This window comes from Garra rufa, chromosome 11 (assembly GCF_049309525.1).
Source record: "Garra rufa chromosome 11, GarRuf1.0, whole genome shotgun sequence".
Taxonomy (NCBI): Eukaryota; Metazoa; Chordata; class Actinopteri; order Cypriniformes; family Cyprinidae; genus Garra; species Garra rufa.
Window position 1 is genome coordinate 43,631,034 of NC_133371.1, and position 23,648 is coordinate 43,654,681.

Sequence of the window (23,648 nt, forward strand, 5' to 3'; positions counted from 1 at the left end):
ATAAATAAATAAATAAACCATTAAAAATGACAAAGGCACATAATTAAATAAATTTAATAATTTTATATAATAATTTTTTTTCTTTTATTATATATATTTTATGTTTTATTATGTGTATTGATCTGTCTATCTATGCTACAATAAATTCATAAAAAATATTTTAAAAATTATAATTTTATTAACAGAACAGAACATATCATTAAAATGGCAAAAATCAATTCAATTTAAAATATTACAATGACAAAAGTATTATATTTTAAAATTCTATCTATTATTATTATATAAATTATATGAAAAAATACATTATACATATTTAATATATTTGTTTATTTCAAATTATAACATTAAAACATACATTTTATACATGTTTTAATCTTTGTATATTTTCTTATTTATTTCTTATTCATCTCTTTATAAAAAATATTAATATATAATAAAAATAGTGATGAACTAAAAATAAAAATCTATTTACAAATATATAACACACCCTAAAAAACATATATATATATATATATATATATATATATAACAAATTGAAGCTATACAGAAATAAAAAAATAATAAAAAAAACAAAAGTAAATACCAATAAAATAAACCTGAAATAAAACAAAAACAATAAAAACAAGTACATAATAATAAAATAAATTAATAACTACTACTAAAAACACTATTAGTGATTACAATAATAACTAAAAATAATAATAATAATAATAATGTGAAAAATTAAAAATAATCTATAAATAAAAATCTACTTACAAATATATCACACACACTAATAAAACTAAAAAATTAAATATATAACAAATTGAAGCTATAGAGAAATAAAAAACAATAAAAACAACAAAAGTACATAATAAAATATAAATATTGTATGGAAAACTTAAACCCTTTTCAGTTTCTGTTGAAAGTAGTAAAATGAATAACATTTCTTAAATTATATATATATATATATAAACAAAATGAATCTATATAGAAATAAAAATATATAATAAAAAGACATAAGCAAAAACAAACTTGTTTCAGTTTCTGTTGAAAGCTGAAGTACTAAAATTAACAACATTTCTTAAATTATACATATATACAGAGAGAGAAAAAAATTGAAACTATACAGAAATAAAAAAATATATAATGAATAGGACAAAAGCACATAACAAAATACTAATAATAGTAACAAATAAACAGAATATTTAGAAATAAGCAAATTCATAATACTAGTAAGTATAAAATATATACAATTATATTTAAGTAGTAACATTAAGTATAATAATAATAAAATATATATATAAAATACTGCTCTAAATGTAGCTGGAGTCTCTTGAACGTCAAGTGTACGGTACCTCAGGTTTCTTATATACACCTTCATAACACGCCTCTCATCATGAAGTCATTTGATTTGAGATATCAATCATGTCTGCAGCACAAATGAATTTAATATTTAGTGGTCGGGGTTTGTTCAAATCCCAAACCCTGAATATAACCCAGAGCGGCGCTCGGCTCGGGCAAAAGCAATTTCCCTCAACTATAAGTATCAGGAATAGCCTTCATCCAGGTTGCCGTTGAGATTGTTTATTAGGCTATATTTATTTCATGAGCATAAATAGTGATTTCTATTCAACCTCACTGCATGTATACGGGGAACGTCGCGGCCATGCAAATGAGACTTGCTCAGGTTTACATATGTAGTGTTGAGATCCACTGGGATCCACATGCGCACTGCAGGGTTTGACGTATGGAGTGTGTGTTCCTCGTGTCAGGACTCAAGGGTGCACTTCCTCACTGTAATAGGCTCTAGGACTATCCTGGACTGTGTCATGCCTACCTTACACACCGGCCAGTGGCTCCCAGCTGAATATATTATTAGAGATATCCATCACCGACTCCAGTCATTCCACCACACTGCCTGTACAAATGAGAGAATCTCATGAAGAAACGTCCAGGTTAATATAAGCGGTTATATTTCACCGTAAAGAACATCTTAAAGGAACCATAAAACACAAAATTGGAATTTTGTCTATGTCTGCTTTTAACCACTTAAAATTATGTACGACATAAAATTATGGTTTCAAAGGAAAATGCATATAATTTGTAATTAAATTAGTCATTATTACATATCATTTTTAATGTATTATTTATATTATATATTATAAATATTTACAGTGTTAATGTCATTAATATACTATTATATTTATATTGACTATTTATAGTATTCATATTTTGATTCAGTTTATTTTTATATTTTCCATTTTCATTTCCATTTTAAAAACAAAAAACGACAAAAACACTACAAAAAATCCAAAAAATTTAGTTTTTGTATTTTTAGTGTATTTTTGTTATTTTTTGTTTATATACATCTATATAATGTCTATATATTTATAATGTTTATTTCATTTAAATATTTTTTTTTCTAAATTTTATATATATATATATATATATATATAGATATATGCACATTTAATAACAATAATATAATTATAATATAAATAAAATTATAAATTACATAAAATATTATAATTAATATCAATATAAATTATATAATTTAACCATAATAATAAAAATGTAATGTAATTCTGTATTGTATTTAAAAAATATATATATATTTTATTATAGGGATTATTATTAACATTTATTATTATTCAACATTAAATAAAATAAGAAATATTGCTTTCATAATGTTTCACTGTAAAATAAAACATGGTATAATAATTATTATTGTATTACTGTAATATATTATATAATTTAATAATAATAATAATGTGTATTGTAAAATATAATTATTTTCATTATAATGATTAGTATAAAAATATTACTTTCATAATGCTTAATTGTAATAAAAAATGTGATATGCCAATTATTATTTTATTTTAAAACAGTAATATGATATAGAATTTTATAATAATAATAAAACTAATAATAATATAATAATAATGAGTATTGTAAAAAAAAACATTTATTTTTATTATGATAATTATTATTATAGATTTGATAAACAAAATAAGAAATATTACTTTCATGTTTCATTGTATAATAAAATATGATATAATAATTATTTTATTTTACAGATTAAAATTTTTTATCTTTAAACTTTTTATTTTTAAAACTGTAATATATTATATGTATTAATAATAATAATAATAATAATAAATGTACTGCAAAATAGAATACTTTTATAATGCCTCAATAAAAAACTAAAATAAAATGTGATATAATAATTATCATTTTATTTTACAGTAAAACTGTAATATTATATAATGTAATAATTATAATAATAATGTAAAATATAATACTTATTTTTATTATAAAAATTATTATAGATTAAATATTAAATACAACAAGAAATATTACTTTCATCATGCTTCATTGCAAAAAAATAAAATAAAATGTGGTATAATATTTATTTTATTTAACAGTAAAACTAATAATAAAACTAATAATAATAATAATAATAATAATAATAATAGAACAATTCATAACAATAGTATAATAATACAAAAGCATTAATTTAATACTAACAAAATTATATATGGAGATTCTTTTCTTGACTGAGACTCAAAACATCACAAAACTAAAGCCGAAAGAAGTAAAAAAGTTAAACTTCCAAACAATGGCAAGCAAAACGACAGAAAGCTTGTGTGATTAATAAACGTCTCTTGTTCTCTTCATTAGTCTCCTTTGCTGTTTTCCAGCCTATTCCTCTTTCCCTCAGAGTCTCAGCTTTATTATTTCTGTTTCTATTTCTATTGTTTGCTGCCAGTGTAATTCCTCTTTCTGTCTTTGGATTTCATTGGCTTCCACATACAGTCGTGGCCAAAGGTTTTGAGAATTACATAAATATTGGAAATTGGAAAAGTTGCTGCTTAAGTTTTTATAATAGCAATTTGCATATACTCCAGAATGTTATGAAGAGGGATCAGATGAATTGCATAGTCCTTCTTTGCCATGATAATTAACCTAATCCCGAAAAAAACTTTCCACTGCATTGTTAAGAAGGCTTCAGGGCGTCCAAGAAAGTCCAGCAAGCGCCAGGATCGTCTCCTAAAGAGGATTCAGCTGTGGGATCGGAGTGCCACCAGTGCAGAGCTTGCTCAGGAATGGCAGCAGGCAGGTGTGAGCGCATCTGCACGCACAGTGAGGCCAAGACTTTTGGAAGATGGGCGCTACCATCAGTCCTGTGTCATGCCAACAGTAAAGCATCCTGAGACCATTCATGTGTGGGGTTGCTTCTCATCCAAGGGAGTGGGCTCACTCACAATTTTGGCCAAAAACACAGCCATGAATAAAGAATGGTACCAAAAAACACCCTCCAACAGCAACTTCTTCCAACAATCCAACAACAGTTTGGTGAAGAACAATGCATTTTCCAGCACGATGGAGCACCGTGCCATAAGGCAAAAGTGATAACTAAGTGGCTCGGGGACCAAAAAGTTGACATTTTGGGTCCATGGCCTGGAAATTCCCCAGATCTTAAAACTTGTGGTCAATCCTCAAGAGGCGGGTGGACAAAAAAAACCCCACTAATTCTGACAAACTCCAAGAAGTGATTATGAAAGAATGGGTTGCTATCAGTCAGGATTTGGCCCAGAAGTTGATTGAGAGCATGACCAGTCGAATTGCAGAGGTCCTGAAAAAGAAGGGCCAACACTGCAAATACTGACTCTTTGCATAAATGTCATGTAATTGTCGATAAAAGCCTTTGAAACGTATGAAGTGCTTGTAATTATATTTCAGTACATCACAGAAACAACCGAAACAAAGATCTAAAAGCAATTTAGCAGCAAACTTTGTGAAAACTAATATTTGTGTAATTCTCAAAACTTTTGGCCACGACTGTACACTAAATTCTAGCGGCGTGTCGCTCAGTAAATTGGACTTAAATGGCTAATATCTCCCATCTATTCTTTGGAGATCCTCCTCAGTTTCTCCATCTTTTCCTCCCTTTGAGCTCCTGGCGTTTTCACAGTAGTTGCTGTGGCTTTATCCCGCACCTCTCATTTATCACTCCTGCTCTCCTGCCTCTTTTCTCTCCTTCAAATGTGGAGCTCATCCCCTCCGCACACATTTATCTTCCTTTTTTACAGCGCTTCTCCTTTAACACAATCCATCAGCTCGCAGGACGTCTTTTTACGTAACATTCACGACCCCCGTTGCATGACGAAGGGCCGCGTGTATGTCATTAAGCATCTGTGAGTGTCTACGTGCTGTGTTTTTTCATAATCTCCTGCGGAGTGGTGATACGTTTGCTGCTTAACTATTATGTGCACCTGCAGCTGGGAAATAAACTCTGGTCACTCCTCTAATGCTGGGATTTTCTCATGGATTTTATTTGTTTACGTGGACAAATAAAGCTAATCCCAGATTAAACATAGTTTAAAATGTTGCTGTTTTGATATGGCTATGATTTAAGGAGAATTTAAAAGAAGAGAAATTAAATTAGAAAAACTAGATGTGCATTCGTTGAAAGAAAACAGAATTTTTTAAAAAAAGCAAGGGTGCTAAAGGTTCAAGTTTAAGACTTCAGTTGCTTTTCCAGAGATGCTTTCCCATTGTTCATTGCAGAAAATACATTTAATATTATATGATGTAATAATTATATTTATAATTCTATAATATTATATATTACATATTATGCATATAATGTGCATAGATAAAATAATGTTATAATTTTAGTTAAAAATTAAAACAATAATCAAAATCAAAAGATGCACATGAATTTTTTATTACATTTTTAAATATTTATATTTAATTTTTTAAAATTTTTTGTTGTATAATTATGATTTGTATATTAATATTTAATATACCAAATTAGGTTTTTTAAAATATATTTGTTTTGAAATTAATTTTTTATATATTTTTTTGAGTGTTGTATAATTATGATTCATATATTAATGGTGTATGTTAAAGGTTTATGTCAATATATTTTAGATTGTTCATATTACACAATTTTTATATACATTTTTGCTTATAACTTAAACTAAATTAAAAAGAGCTGTTTTTTTAGAATATTTTATTTTTAATGTTTATTTCATTTAAGTACCAAAAATGTTTTTGATTTTAATTTCAGCTTTAATTCACCATAATACATTTTTTATTAGTAAATAATAAAACAAAAAATATGTAAGAAAAATTAATAATAACAGAATAATTATAATACAGTTACAATTATAAAATTACACAATAAAATTATTATTAGAATTAATATATAACAATATAAATAATATAATTTAATAATAATATAATCATCAATAATAATAATTATTATATATATATATATATATATATATAATATTAATATTTTTTCCCCCAGTGACGCTTTCAATTTTTCATTTCAGAACATACGCATTATAAAATTATATGATATAATTTATAATTTTATAAGAATTAATCATTTATACCATTATATAATAATATATACAGTATTCTTCATATAATCCTTTTTTTGTTGTATAATTATGATTTGTATATTAATTGTATATGTTTTATGCTATTTTTAAATAGATTTCTATCAATATTTTTTGCTTATATATATAAACCAATCACAATATAGTATTATGATGACATCAAAATTACCTACAAAACCATTAAGTCTATACATTATGCAGTTCGGACTAAATTAATTGCACCTGTGTAATAGTTATAAATAGCTTAGAATGAACTCAAACCAGAATGTTAAGAAATATGAATAAAAACGCACTATAAAAAGAACCAATCCAAGTTACAAAAGTAAGAAATGCTCTCAAAACTCTCTGTCTTCTCAGAGATCTCTACCTGTGATGTATGGGCTACTCTCCCATGATGCATTGCAACCAATCCCCGCAGACCACAGTGCAGCACTGACACCTGCAGGAGAGGTACTACGTCAAAAAACAGCCTCTTTCTCCCTCCCTCTCTCTCTCTCTTTCTCCCAAAAGGACAAGTGCACAGTGTGATCCAGGGCACAGTGGGTCGCCTTTCTTCCTAATTAATATGCGCAGCAAGGATGAGCTGGCAGAATCCAATCAACACTGAAAGAGAGCAAAGAGAGAGAGAGAGGGAGCGTGAACGCACGCGTGCACACAAATACATACAATCACTTACATGCACAAACCAAATTGATTTTCTCAGGAAGATCTCGGCAAGCCAGCCATTAACTGCGCATATGCATATATGTAAATGTGATTGGCGGTGTGATTGTATCTTAGTGCACGCTGCATCGCTGAGCTTCTCGCTAGAGTGGTAATGTTGCCATGGTTACCTTGTGTGAGTGACAGATCTCCTAGCCCCTCCCTCTTGAGGTGACACTCTAGGTGTCTTCAAGACCTCTTGTCAGTCTGTCTGTCTGTCTGTCTGTGTTGAAGTTATTGGTGCAGTTTTTCCAAAGGTACTTTCTCTTTCTAAAACCAAGGAGAGGGAAATAGAAAGATAGGGCTGTACATTTAATGGCACTTAAGTTATAGTTGAAACTAAATTTAGCCAAATGTGGTGGCAGCATAATATTTATAACATCTTTAATATATAAAGCTAAAAAATAAAATAATGTGTGAATCTACTTACCCTTTTTTCTAAAGTCCAAAAAAAAGAAATGTTTTGCAAAAAATTATAATAATAAATCAAATAAAATTAAATTAGTGGATTTACTTAGCCTTTTTCTAAAGTCCAGAAAAAAAAACTGAAATTGTTCTCATTTATTAAGTTTTATAAAATAAAAAATAAAGTATTTATATATATAAAAAAAAAAATTAAATTAGTGAATCTACTTAGCCTTTTTCTAAAGTCCAGAAAAAAACTGAAATTGTTCTCATTTATTAAGTTTTATAAAATAAAAAATAAAGTATTTATATAAAAAAAAAAATAAATTAAATTAGTGAATCTACTTAGCCTTTTTCTAAAGTCAAGAAAAAAAATCTGAAATTGTTCTCATTTATTAAGTTTTATAAAATAAAAAATAAATTATTTACAAAAAATAAAAATAAAATAAAATAAAATAAAATACTGTGAATCTACTTACCCTTTTTCTAAAGTCCAGAATAAAATTATTATTATTATTTATTAAAATGTTGGCTGGTCAACATAATATTTATATACATAATATTTCTATACATAATATCTTTAATATATATAACTAAAAAAAAATAATTAAAATGTAAAATCAACGACAGCTGCATGTAAACAGCAAAGATGATTCATTGTGAGTCTGTAATTGTGCAAAGCTGAAAGAAAACAAGTTGCATGCTGACTCTGATGACAGTGGCAAGACAAGGTCGCTCCGACTTAACATTTCCTTCATGCAAAACCTAAGATAATCTAAAACTCTTTCACTGCCTTTACTCATATTTCCTTCAGGGAATGCAAATCTAGTGTTGCGCTTCCACATTTACAAAGCAAATGCAATATTTGTATGCACTGTCATTCTAGTCGTATTTACAAAAGGCATTGATCTGTTTTCGCAAGGTAACAGGCGTATAGATTGAGCTTTTACCAGCAGTTTTACAGTACAGTGCTGGACAATTGGGCAGCGCTGGCACAGCCCAAAAACTCAACTTGTAAACAATTCACATAAAAATCAAGTGAGTTTACAGCAAATACACTGGAATGAATTTACACAGCGGGTACCCTGTTTAATTAAGCAGTAAACGTTTCTTGCATATATCAGTTCAACATTTTGCAAGGCAGTGCAACAGGTTTGGCAAGCATTCTGATTGATCTGTTTCACAAAGGAAAGGTACACAGCAATGAAAAGACTCCTTAGGGGATGGAAAATTAACACACTTTGTTCAGTAATCGTTTACCGCGGAGCACAGAACAGTTCTGACCTTTGCTTGCATGCACAGTCGACGACTTCTCATGTGTATGAGACGTATATTAACAATCACAGCAGATGTATGGGAATTATTTAGAAGAGACTGTCAGATGCATCAATGATTCAAAGAGAATGGTCTTTGCCAAAGTGAGAAAACTCACTTTACTGTATGTGTAGCCAGAAGACAGTAAGGTTTGGAAGAGATATTGAAGAGAAAGAGGGATGTGTAGGTGTAGCAGTGCTGTAATTGGATCCATAAATCAGGGTGGAGCTCTTTCAAATGGCTTAATTCAATGTTTAGATCTCTTAATTTCATAGAGTGCCTAAGGAAAGAGAACAGCCGGGTGTCAAATGTCAAGTAAAATGCAATGTTTGACGGATTGATTCGTTTATGAGGAGCCAAGGGATGGGAAGAGCATTGTATACAGTTAAGGTCAAAAGTTTACATCTCCCTTTCAGAATCTGCAAAAGGATAATTATTTCACTAAAATAAGAGGGATCATACAAAATGCGTGTTTTTTTTATGTAGTGCAGGCCTGAATAAGATATTTCACATAAAAGATTTTTTTACGCAGTCTACAAGTGAAAATAATAGTTGAATTTAGAAAAACGACCCTGTTTAAAAAGTTTACATATAATTGATTCTTAATACTGTGTTGTTACCTGAATGATCCACAGCTGTGTTTTTTTTTTTGTTTGTTTGTTTGTTTTTTTGATTACTGATAGTTGTTCATGAGTCCCTTGTTTTACCTGAACATTTAAACTGCCTTCTGCTCTTCTGGTCCCGCAAATTCTTTGGTTTTTCAGCATTTTTGTGTATTTGAACCCTTTCCAATAATGACTGTATGATTTTGAAATCCATCTTTTCACACTGAGAACAACTGAGGGATTCATATGCAACTATTACAGAAGGTTCAAACACTCACTGATGCTCCAAAAAATAAGGAAATGCAGCTTATTTTGTTTTCTGGGAAACATGTAACTATCTTATGTAGGCTCTGAAGCGCAGTACCAAATAAAAATAAAAAAAATGTTACTTAGACAAAATAAGAAAAATCTCCATTCTGTTCAAAAGTTTTCACCCCCGGCTGCATAACTTTTCCTGTCTGCTGGGTTTTTTTTTTTTTTAACGCAAATAGCATTAAGGCCTTGGTCTCTCCTAAAATAGTAAATGTGGTTGTCACTACCTGAATTTTGTGGTAGGTAATTTGATTGAGACCCCATGTAAAACAAAAAGGCATTTGACATTTTCAGTCTCTCAGTTTTTTTTTTGTTTTGTTTTTTTTTTGTTAGGTTTTTTGCTTTATTGTTTTACTGTGTTTTTCTTGAGTCAATCTGACCTCAAACATAAGCAGTGTTATTATACTAGATACCAAAGATATTTCTAAAAGAGTTGATCTGTCTACGATTTTGATTAGGATTATATATAGTATAAAAACTAGAACAAATAATTAAAAATGTTAAAATTACAACAGTTTTTTTATATATATACAGCGCTGTGGGCTTGCTCTCTCTTAATAGAGCAAAAATGTATTTAAAAGTTAACATTTTTTTTAATTGCCTGAATCTACTTACCCACTGTATTTAGTGTTTTTTTTTTCAGCAAGATCTGGCAACACTAATAAGTCCAAATTTACCACATTCTCTCAATTCCTTGCACAGTGTATACAGAAGTAAGAAATAACTCTAATAAACATTTAAATACATCAGTAACAACTAGTTTTTCAGATCAGATCCTTACAACCATGCCTAGAATTTCTGTAAATGTGGTTGTCACAAACTGAAGTTTTCAGGAGTTAATTTGATTGAGACCCCAGGAAATAAAAAAAAAAAAAAAAAGGCATTATTGTGTTTCACTGTGTTTTTATACTAGATACCAAAGATATTTATAAGAGAGTTGATCTGTCTATACAGTATAAAAACATATATGTGACCCTGGACCACAAAACCAGTCTTAAGTCGCTGGGGTATATTTGTAGCAATAGCCAAAAATACATTGTATGGGTCAAAATTATTGATTTTTCTTTTATGCCAAAAATCATTAGGATATGAAGTAAAGATCATGTTCCATGAAGATTTTTTGTAATATTCCTACTATAAATATATCAAAATGTAATTTTTGATTAGTAATATGCATTGTTAAGAACTTAATTTGGACAACTTTAAAGGTGATTTTCACAGTATTTTGCTTTTTTTGCACCCTTAGATTCCAGATTTTCAAATAGATGTATCTCGGCCAAATATTGTCCTATCCTAACAAACCATACATCAATAGAAAGCTTATTTATTGAGCTGTCATATGATGTATATATCTCAGTTTTGTAAAATTTAACCTTATGACTGGTTTTGTGGTCCAGGGTCACATATAGTATATATAGTATAAAAACAAAAAACAAATATGTCAATTTTCAAAATTACAACTATTTATATATAGACTACACTGTGGTCTTTGTCTCTGCTAATAGAACAAAAATGTATTCAAAAGTTAAAAATAAAATGTAAAAAGAATTATAAAAATGACAATTTAAATAAAAAAATAAATTACCTGAATCTATTTACCCAATGTATTTGCTGTTTTTTATTTTCCCAGCAAGATCTGGCAACGCTAATGAGTCAAAACATAAGCAATGTTATTATACTAGATACCAAAAATATTTCTAAAAGAGTTGATCTTTCTACGATTTTGATTAGGAATATAATAATGAACAATAATGTAAATTTTAAAAATGACTACTATTTTTTTTTAAGTGCATACACAGTCTTGGTCTCTCCTGAAAGTGTATTCAAACATTTTAAATACATTTTTCAGAAATAATAAAAATGACAATTTAAGCAAAAAATGTATTAAATGACCTGAATCTACTTACTGAATGTATTTGCTGTAGCAAGATCTGAGTCAAGATTAGTGCATACAGAAGAAAGAAACATCTCTGATAAACATTTAAATACATCATGCCTAGAATGTCTGTAAATGTGGTTGTCACTACCTGAATTTTTCAGGAGTTAATTTGATTGTACAATAGAGTTGTCAATCGCGTGAATTACTGAAGTGTTGCCACATACACACTGCAACTCAATTCAGTTGTCAATTCACATTTTAGTGCTTAATATTGCTCTGTACAACACACAGCTCACACTTTTAATGATGCAATAATCACATATCACCATTGCAGTCCAAAAAAAAAAAATCCCAGGAAACAAGGTATATCTTGACTCATTAGTGTTGCCAGATCTTGCTATAAAAACCATCAAATAAGAACAACCCCATAATCAAGTTAAATCCAAACACTTTATCTTGACAGTTAGCCACATCCCGATATGTAGAGTCTTGCACCTGCCTACTTTATTAACTTCATAAGCTGGATCGCTTTATGAGCCGAGCCCAAACCCAAAGATGCTTAATAAACGTCGCTTATAATAAGTGGACATGGCAACATGTCAAGAGCGCACTCTGCAAAGCAACCTTCCAAACATAAACAAAACATGACAGCTCTGTCAATGATGGTTTAATTAAAAGCGCCGAACATAACAAGTCTCCGGTCACTGTAATATCACTTCGCTCAAAAATAGTAGATGCTATGGTAACAACAGTGTCAGTCATTGCAATTTCTAGAGTGAGTTCTGTTTCACAAACATGAACTTCAATTTAGGGCATTCGCTCCTGTATTTAAATGCAGTTGTCAGTCCTAAAACTTTACAGTGTGTACATAGCCTGTGTGTATAGAAGAGTATTAAACATTAAAAGGTGAACTGACAACCAAATTTAGCTGCAGTGTGAACATGACCAATGTCTAATAGCATGATGAAATGTAAAACTGTCACTTAATAGGTGGCACTGTCAACCATCATGTTCTGTGGAAATGCTTGATGTTTAAAAATAATAGTTGTAATTTTGAAAACTGACATTTTTCATGTTTTTATACTATATATGTGACCCTGGACCACAAAAGCAGTCTTAAGTAGCATGTGTATATTTGGAGCAATATCCAAAAATACACTGTATGGGTTAAAATTATCGTTTTTTTTCTTTTATGCCAAAAATGATTAGGATATTAACTAAAGATTAAGTTCCATGAAGATATTTTGTAAATTTCCTACTGTAAATATATCTAAATTTAATTTTTGATTAGTAATATGCATTGCTAAGAACTTCATTTGGATAACTTTAAAGGAGATTTTCTCAGTATTTAGTTTTTGTTTGCACCCTTAGATTCCAGATTGTTAAATAGTTGTATCTCAGCCAAATATTATCATATCCTAACAAACCATAAATTAATGTAACCTAAATGTAAATTTCCATTGAAAAATTGAACCTTTCATTGAGGATGTTTGATGCATCTCATCAAGTAATTTAGGTTTTATGAAATAAGATTAGGGAAAATCATGATGCAAAATGCTTAAATGTTAAGTATGTTTTCTGAGCTGGCAAAAGGGACTTGGGGTCTCTCAGAGTCTACTGAGAACATGAGGTTAAGATGCTTGAGTGGGAAAAAAATGACATTAAATGACATTGAATGAAAAACTTAAAGAAATAATGAGAAATAAAGAGAGAGAGCATGCAACAGAGAGCAAAAGACAAACTGAGAATTGCTGTCAGTTACAGAGTGAGTGGTTAGTCGCTGTGGATCGTCTCTGTAGAGTCTGTGTTCTCCCAAACCTCATTAAAACGGATCAAGACCCTACAACCTCCTCCTGTTCAACTCACACTTCATCATCCACTGCTCCCCAGTAACAGGGTTAGCACTGTATACCAAAACTACTATTGACAGTAATGATCTTATCTGAATTATTAAAGGGGACATATCATGAAAATCTGACTTTTTCCGTGTTTAAGTGCTATAATCGGGTTCCTGGTACATCAACCAACCCAGAAAATGTGAAAAATGACAACCCAGTAACTTTTAGCATATGAAAAAATTAGCTAGTCAGATTTCACTCCCCCTGTGACGTAGAAAGAGGATCTCATTATAATACCACTGCCTCTTAATCTGCACGCTTCCACCCACGGCACTACCATTTTGTGTTTGCAAGCGACAACGGTGTACTAGTTCTCAAGTTCCAGCAAAGCATGCTAACTGTTCTGTTGTTGGCTGCACAGAGGAGCACAGAACACTATTTAGAGTCCCAGCCTCAGAGGAGACAAGAGAGCAGTGGATTTATTGATTTATTTATTGTATATTACGCTGCTGTCACACAGATCTAACATAAACATTCCATTTCTTTCCCAGTCATTTGCCTTTACAGACACAACCGGCTGTTTTTGTAACTCCTGGGTGTTTTTAGCATGAACTTGTGTGTATTTGACAGTAAGCGCAATAAGACATGAAAGAGAACAACTTTGTTTAGTACTCGCATGCTGTGTGACAGCACTTTCTTTGCTTGTGTTTTGAATGTATGTGCCCAGAAAAGCATATTTCAGAGGTTTAAACTGATATGGCTTTAAAACAAATTATTTTAGCACTTTAGACATGATGATACAACCAAAGAGAGGTTTTTTTGCAGAGTATCTGAGGTAAGAGCTGTAAATGCACAGCTCTATTCTGGTACAGTACCCGAGAGCAGCAGATTATTTGCATTTAAAGAGCCATGCATGAAAACAGCATGTTTCTGCTTATATTCAAAATAGGCATTTTTGCCCTTCTGGGTGTATGCCCAGAGGGTTTTGAGGGTAGATCTAAAGTATACCTATTACAAATTCTACTGGCTGCTGCTGTTAAGTGCATCACATGCAGATGGTTAAAATCTGACTCTCCATCATATAATGCTTGCATTAAAAAAGTATGGGAGTTGTACGAAATAACATATGCATTGTGACTTAATAATAAAAAAATAATTTTCCCTAAGTGGTGGGCCCCTGTTAATATTTCAATAATGTGCAATACATTTGGTCATCCCTCTTCTCCCTCCATTTCTTTTTTATTTTAACCTATTTTGCCTTTCCCTTTTTTTCCTAATTTTCCTTGTTTTCCTTTGGTTTTACTAGGTGAACTTGAATTTCTCATTTTCTTCTGAACATGTTTGATATAAATTAAGACTCAACAACTGTCAATGTAAATCGATGGACTGACATGTTAAACTATGACACTGTATTGTATGCAAAGTTGTTACTCAAAATAAAAATAAGTTCCAAAAAAAAAACCCACAAATAGTCATTTTTAAAAAATTCTATAATAAATTGATTCACTACATGAGACCTTTATTCACCTCCCGGAGCTGTGTGGAACACTTTTTTTATTATGGATAGCACTTTATTAGATTTCTTTTGGACTGCTGAACAGAAACACCCGTCCACTGCCAATATAAAGCTTGGAAGAGCCAGGATAGTTTTTTAATGGAACACCGATTGGATTCGCCTGAAAAAAGAAAGTCATATACACCTAGGAAGCCTTGAGGGTGAGTAAATAATGGGTTAATTTTCAATTTTGGGTGAACTAACCCTTAAAAATAAACCTGAAACAGTTCTTTGAAAAAACTGTAATCAGTAAAAAAAAACAAGGTATTCTTCAATGAAAATTCAAAAATGTATTTTCATAGTCACCGAGTTATCTTCACTTGACTTGTTTTTTAAGTGTATTTAAAAAGTTGCTTTGAGAAAACAAACTAAGAAAACATTCCTTGATTATTAAAAAGACAAAAACTGAAACCAATACATACAAAAATGAAATAAAAATGTGTCCATGAACTGAAAGTGCAACTAACCAAACTATTTCTCATACTGTAATTAACTAAAACAACATTTTAAAGTAAGCTTTAAAATATTTAAATTCAACCTAATTAAAACTGCAAAACTATAACAACCTTGCCTTTTACACGGTGAGATAGAGCAGGTATTATGGAGGACTATCATTGATTTGAGTCTATGCAGAGCACAGATTCTCAAGGTCTTTATTCTGCAGTCGTCAGCAGTCTTTCATTTGCGCGTTGTGAGCGTAACGCGGTTACCTTTAGGATAAGTCATTCATAATTCTCTCTGCCACAACTGGAAGCTAGATTAGCATCACCGTCACCTCCATACCAAAGTAATGGGGAAATTCATTGATCAAGTCACTGTTGTACGACTGCTGTCAGCCTGAATGTCTATGAAATCTGTGGCATATAAAGTTAGTTTGTCGCCAGCCAAAATTGAAGGAACAGTTCAGCCAAAATGAGTTGATTTGGAGAAATGTAACATTACATCACTTGCTCACCAATGGAGCCTCTGCAGTGAATGGGTGCCGTCAGAATGAGAGTCCAAACAGCTGATAAAACATCACAATAATCCACAAGTAATTCACACCACTCCAGTCCATCAATTAACATCTTGTGAAGCAAAAAACTGTGAATGTGTTTGTAAGAAACAAATACATCGTTAAACGATTAGTTCACTTCCAGAACAAAAATTTACAGATAATTTACTCACCCCCTTGTCATCCAATATGTTCATGTCTTTCTTTCTTCAGTCGTAAAGAAATTGTGTTTTTTGACGAAAACATTTAAGGATTTCTCTCCATAAAGTGGACTTCTATGAGTTTGATCTTCCAAAATGCAGCTACAAGGGCTCTAAATGATCCCAGCCGAGAAAGAAGGGTCTTATCTAGCAAAACGATCAAACGAGCAAAAGTGAAACATTTCAGTTTATATACTTTTTAACCTCAAACGCTCATCTTGTCTTGCCATGCCTGATTTTTTTCGGTTAATGACAATTAGGGTTTGTCGAAAAACTCCCATCTCATTTTCTTCTCCAGCTTCAAAATCAGCCTACATCGCTGTTTTACTGTTTTTGTAAAGGGCATTTGATCTTCTTTGCATGGTTACTTTGCAAACACTTTCTGCTGTCGGATGATTTAATGAGGTTGGAACAGAAAATGAGACAGGAGTTTTTTGACCTACCCTGTCTTGAACCGGAATACACAGAGTTGACACAGAGCTTGACAAGACAAGCATTCAAGGATTGATTAGAGCCAGTTGAAGCTGCATTTAAACTGCATTTTGGAAGTTCAAACTCAGGGGCACCATAGAAGTCCACTATATGGAGAGAAATCCTGAAATAAAGAAAGAAAGACATGAACATCTTGGATGACAAGGGGGTGAGTAAATTACCTGTAAATTTTTGTTCTGGAAGTGAACAAAGTGCATTTCTTTAAAAATGCCTTATTAAGATTTTGTTTCTTACAAATATGGATTGCTTGTGGATTATTGTGATGTTTTTATCAGCTGTTTGGACTCTCATGTTGACGGCACCCATTCACTGAAGGTTCCATTGGTAGACGAGTGCAATGCTAAATAAAGAAACAATCTCATCTACATCTTGGACAGCCTGAGAGTGAGTAAAATTAGATGACGACAGAATTTGCATTTCTGGGTGAACTGTCGCTTTAAGCAAGAACATGGCACTTTTTCCCGTTTGTAAAGCTATTAATGCTCCATTAAGTGCTTTCTCCTTTTCTTAACATGATTTTTCTCCTCCTCGCTCCCTTTTTCTCTTCCTCTCCCTCATTTGCTCACCCTCTTTTTGGCTCACTTTGATGAAGCCTCATCAAGGCTGAAAACGATTCGTCTTTCTAAATTAGATTAAGCACACTTCAGCATGCACACTTCATACGAGACGTGCCCTTTTACCGACAGCACGCGTCGGAGAAAGAACACAGTTAACAGGAGAGAGTTTTAAGTGCTATGCGTCAGATCAAAAGGCGGCAGGAAGTGTGATTAAGCCCAGCAGGAAGCAGCAGGCATAGATCATGCGAACGCTGCCCTTTCTTGTGCTCACACAGGCATGTGTGTATTAATGGCCTCGGGTTGAATTTAGACGTCCGGCAGAAAGGGCACACATGTAACCGCATATCTTCTCCGGCCTAAGCCAAAGATCCATCAGACGCACAATGGATTTCTCAGTGTCTCTGCCCTTTCTGTGCTCGAGAGGATGGAAGAGGTGAGAGATGGATGGAGGAAGAATAATGATAAAGCAGAAATGAACTTGTGGAGGAAGCTCTTGAAACATGCTGGAGGATAATGTGTCTGGGTGAATCTCACAAAAACACGTCCAGCTCATATTTCACCCCAGAGTCAGAGAAAAGAAAGGTTTGTTTAAAGATTTTTGCACTGTCACATTATTTCAAAGAAAATCAAGCACATCTGTTCACCTATAGCTTTTCCATCTGGATCCTTTATCTTCTATCTTCTATTACTGCAATACAATAAATAAAGTGTTTGTACATCAGAGCTGAATTAATATTTCTCAGATGTTCTGCAATATCCTAAAGTACAAATATTGAACTTTAGTAACAGTAGTAGTAGTTTGTAAATAATTTGTTGTGAAATTAAGTGGCTTTAGCTACTATGTACACTGCTGTTCAAAAGTTTGGGATCAGTAAGATATGAATGCCTTAAAGAAGTTTCTTATGCTTATCAAGGCTGCATTTATTTGATCAAAAATCCAGAAAAAAACTATTGTGAAATATTATTTCAATGTAAAATACCTGTTTTCTTTGTGAGTATATTTTAAAATGTAATTTATTCCTATGATACAAAGCTGAATTTTTAGCATCATTACTCAAGTCTTCAGTGTCACATGAGCCTTCACTAATAATTCTAATATGCTGATTTATTATCAATTTTGAAAACAGCTGTGCTGCTTAATATTTTATTGCAATCTGTAATACTTTTTTCAGGATTCTTTAATAAATAAGACGTTGAACAGCATTTATTTAAAATAGACATCTTTTGTAACAATATAAACTATACTATTTAAAAGTTTGTGGTCAGTAAATGTATTATTATTTATTTTTGGAAAGAAATTAATACTTTATTCACCAAGAATGTGTTAAATTGATTAAAAAAAGTGATGGAAAAGATTTGCTTTTTGAATAAATGCTGTTCTTTTAAACTTTTTATTCATCAAAGAATCCTAAAAATATAATCAGAGTTTCCAAAAAAATATTAAACAGCACAACCGTTTGCAACATTGATAATAAAAGTAATAAATCAGCATATTAGAATGATTTCTGAAGGATCATGTGACACTGAAGACCAGAGTAATGGCTGATGAAAATTCAACTTTCACAGAAATAAATAAAATAAATAAATAAATTATATTTTAAAATACATTAAAGTAGAAAACTATTATTTTGAACTGTAATAATATTTCACAATATTACTGTTTTTTTTTCTGTTTTTTTTTATCAAGTAAATAGAGAATTCTTTAAAAAAAATATTGCAAACTTACATTTAAATTAATCATTCGATACAATGCACTTATTGTGTACAGTACATACGTGTCTTTAAATTATACTTGTGATTACATCTGTAATTAATTTCTGCAATTACATTTATAGTTACACTGTTGACCCATCCCTTACACTTTAACCTACCCATACCATCAAACCAGTCCTTAACCTTATCCGTATCCCACCTCAATAGCAGCAAATATGTTACGCAATATAATATGAACACATTAAGTACATTGTACTTATTTTTTGATGCAAGTACATAGTTAAGGCCACCTAATATAAAGTGGGACCAAAGTGATTAATTACTAGCTATAATGACTTATTCACTAGTGTAATTAGATTACTGTACTAATTACACTTTCTAAGAAGTATTGCATTACATATTACTAATTACTTTCTAAATCCCACATCAGCCTCGACCAGCTGAATAATAGAAGGATAGACATGCAACTGCTCTTTTTTTATTCTTTCAAAAAATTCTATAAAATTGCATCAGTTATTCTTAAACTGACCAAAGTATTTAAATGGAAAAGGTTACATAATTTTCTTTTTACCTTTGTTACATTCTGCTGTTAAATCCACTATAGAATTGTTTTATGGTCCATATAGTATTTAATGCGATTACATAGATAAGCATAATTCTTATTAAATTAAATTACAGTAATGCATTGCATCCAACATTGGTGTTATATAACTTATATAACTAATATTTTTTTCCTCTTCTGGAAAGTCATAGAAATGCTATTTTTCCACTTGAGCAAATGGAAACTTAAAACATATATTTCTTGTAGTTTCAGTAGATCCAATTATTTCTAAATTTACACTGCAAATGTGGCACAGAAGGGCTTCTGAGGTGGCATTTGAGTGTCTTTACACAGGCTGTTTGACGCAGCTCAAAGACGGCATAAATGCAATTATACAGAAAATTTCCGGCAGTGCTCTATTATGACCAAATCTTGGATTTATTTTATTTTTTCATTGGCCTTTCATTGATATGAGCATATGTACTTCATTTTTTAGTGAAAAAGTATAATTTTGGTAATATTCATTCAAAAAATGGGTCTATGATTAAACACCTGTGCTAATTGAAGAAAACAAGTTTATAAAAAAGCAATATTTATAGCAGCATTTGGTAATAATATGGCATAATAAGACATGTATAAGCTATTTTTGTAGAACAGTGGATGTAATGGATGGAAAATGTATTTTAGATAATAGATAATGAAAAAAATTCAGGACTAAACCCAAAGGTTTACATACACAGTGCAGAATCTGCTAAATGTTCATTATTTTACCAAAATAAGAGGGATCATACAAAATGCATGGTGATTTTTTTTTTATTTAGTACTCACTTGAATGAGATATTTCACATAAAAGACATTTACATATAGTCTATAAGAGAAAATAATAGTTGAATTTCTAAAAATGACCCTGTTCAAAAGTTTACATACGCTGGATTCTTAATACGGTGTTGTTACCTGAATGATCCACAGCTGTGTTTTTTGTTTGTTTTTGTTTATTGATAGTTGTTCATGAGTCCCTTGTTTGTCCTGAACAGTTAAACTGCCAACTGTGCTTCCAAATATACTTCAGGTCGCACAAATTCTTTAGTTTTTCAGCATTTTTGTGTATCTGAACCCTTTCCAACAATGACTGTATGATTTTGAGATCCAACTTTTCACACTGAGGACAACTGAGGGACTCATATGCAACTATTACAGCAGTATCAAACACTCACTGATGCTTCAGAAGGAAAAATAATGCATTAAGTGCCAGGGGTGAAAACTTTTGAACAGAATGAGGATGTGTACATTTTTCTCATTCTGCCTAAATATCATATTTTTTTCATTTAGTACTGCCCTTCAGAAGCTATATTTACCTTGATCTTCAATTCAAACTCATACAGTCATTGTTGGAAAGGGCTTTTATTCTGGTAAAATAATAAACATTTTGCAGATTCTGCAAGGTGTATGTAAACTTTTGACTTTTTACTGTATACAAACATTATAGTGACGTTCAATCTCTATAAGGATTTTATGCTTTTGTTCACTTCATATGCATTTTTTTAGTCCTCAACACTTTAAAGAATACCTACGCAGCCATACCAACAAATAAAAACCATTTACTCACACTTTTGTCATTACATACGGATATGATTGGAATAATATCTAGAGCTGTCAAGCTCTAAAAAGGAAAAATAAGTTCTATAAAAATCCCTTTTTTGGGGTTATGACCAGGTCATGTTTTATCAGGTTTATAGGGGGGGGGGGTGCACACACATTGTCGTTTTTCAGAGCTGTGCGGTCAGAGAGAAGCGTAGCAGCTCTTGGAAAGAGAGAGACTTTGGGTAAGAAGGTAATACAAAGAGACTGCAACATCCATCATCCTCAGGTGAGCAGCTAGTGAGATGGAGAGAGAGGGAAGAAGAAGAGACTAGAATAAAGCCACAAAAGCCCAGCAGGACCCTCAGCTCTCACGCTTCTCAAATACCCATGCTTTTATCTTTTCAGTTTAGCTGTGGAGCTTACCATGGGAGAGTCGCTTCCATGGCTCCATTTTTTACTGTCATTCCTTCGACACTCAGTGGCTTCAATCTGCTTCTCTCTGGGGCTCGGAGGACATGTGTTCATCATGTTGTCCTGTGCCACAGAGACCTCCTCTCAGTCCCAGGGATCTAAAGGTGAGGAAACAAATGACAAAAACATGAAACCGATCACTCGACTATTTGCTTTTGCTATTTCTTTTTTACTTCTGCTTCAGTGGTCTGGAGAGTTTGACGTTTAGTTTGATTGGTCTCAGCTTGAATGTGAGAACGGCAAGAAAACTCAAACCTCAACATTGTGCAATGTTGTTCAAGTATAACTTGCTTTCTGAACACATACGGCTCAAGCTACACTTTACAGCTTACACTGATCTTACACCGAGAATGCTAGACGATCCGCTGAAAGGAAAGAAAAGAAAAAAGATGCACATTTGCATACTGATATTTTCCATATGCATATTTTAGGGCTGTCAAATGTGTTAACATGCAAAAAAAAAAAACACTGATTTAAAATTATATTTATTGTGAAAAGCATATTACAAATAAATTAGAATTTTCCATTAAAAATTACTTTAATAGATTTAAAAAAAAGTTTTGCGTAACAGAAAGAAAACATTCTCCAATTAATTATAATGTTTAATATTTTAATAATTTATATAATTTTAATGTTTAATACTGTTTGTGAAAGTAATATTGTGAAATATTATTACAATTTAAAAAATTAATTATATTTGAATGTTTTAAAATGTAATTTATTCCTGTGATGCAAAGCTGAATTTTTAGCATCATTACTAGTTGCCAAGTTTTAATTTAGTTTAACTTGATATACTAAAATAACTAAAATTCAATTCAATATTAAAATACAACTTAAAAATATAAAAATAAAAAAATTCAAAAATGTTATAAAAGTACAATAGTATCCCAATGATACCATAATAATTTAATAATTATAATATATCATAATAACATAATAATTCCAATTAATATGAATATTATTATTATAATTTATAATGCAGTTTTCTTCTAATATGAAATTTAATCCAGTAATACAAAGCTGAATTTTTAGCATTATTACTCCAGTCTTCAGTGTCACATAAGAAATCCTTTAAGAAAAATAATTATATGGATTTGGTCATTAATAAACATTTAATTTTTGTTTTAATTATCATTAATGTTATTAGTTGTGCTTCTTGATTTTTTGTGGAAGCTATAATACCTTTTTTTCAGGATTCTTTGATGAATAAAAAGTCAAAAAGAAAAACATTTATTTAAAAATGGAAATATTTTGTAACATTAGATTTCACTTTCGGTCAGTTTAATGTGCCCTTTAAGAATAAAAGTTTTAATTTCTTTCAAAAAAATAAAATAAAATTATAAGTATATATATATATATATATATATATATATATATATATATATATATATATATATGAAATAAAAAAAAATATATATATAAAATAAATTATCTTTATATATATATTAGTGGTGGGCATAGATTAATTTTTTTAATCTAGATTAATCTAGATTAAATCTTGAAATTAATCTAGATTAATCTAGATTAAAATGGCTAATTTGAATTCTTCTGAAGGCATTCAGAATATGTGTGCTACCCAAATAATGACTAAAAGTAAGTCTTTGAGAACGGGTTTCTCAAGCCAGGTGGCGCATTAGACCAGGCACTCATCTCCTGTTTCCAAAATGCATCACAAACTGCTTGACAATTGCATTTACAACACAATTAACTATACAAACTTGTGTAACCAAGTACTTCTGCGCAAAAGGCTGTACGACGTGCGCGTTCCAGTAAAATATACAGGCGCGCGGGTATGGATAGCCTATCTGCGTGCATCTTCCAATAAACTGCGTTGCTTTTAGAAGCGTCAATTCAGTTGTTGCATATAGTTTAATGTCTTTATTTCGGGATTATCAAAGTAAATTATAACTCAAACTTGAGATTTTACTGGGGCACAGCAGATTTTCACTGGGGCATTTTCTAGCAACGCACGCACCTGCCCTGAAGCGGCTTCATAACTGCATCCATGTCTGCGCGTCTCATTTGATGTGGTAATTTCACAGAAGTTGAAGACTCGTTCTCGCCCCCTACATTGCAATTCAACTAGATATACGT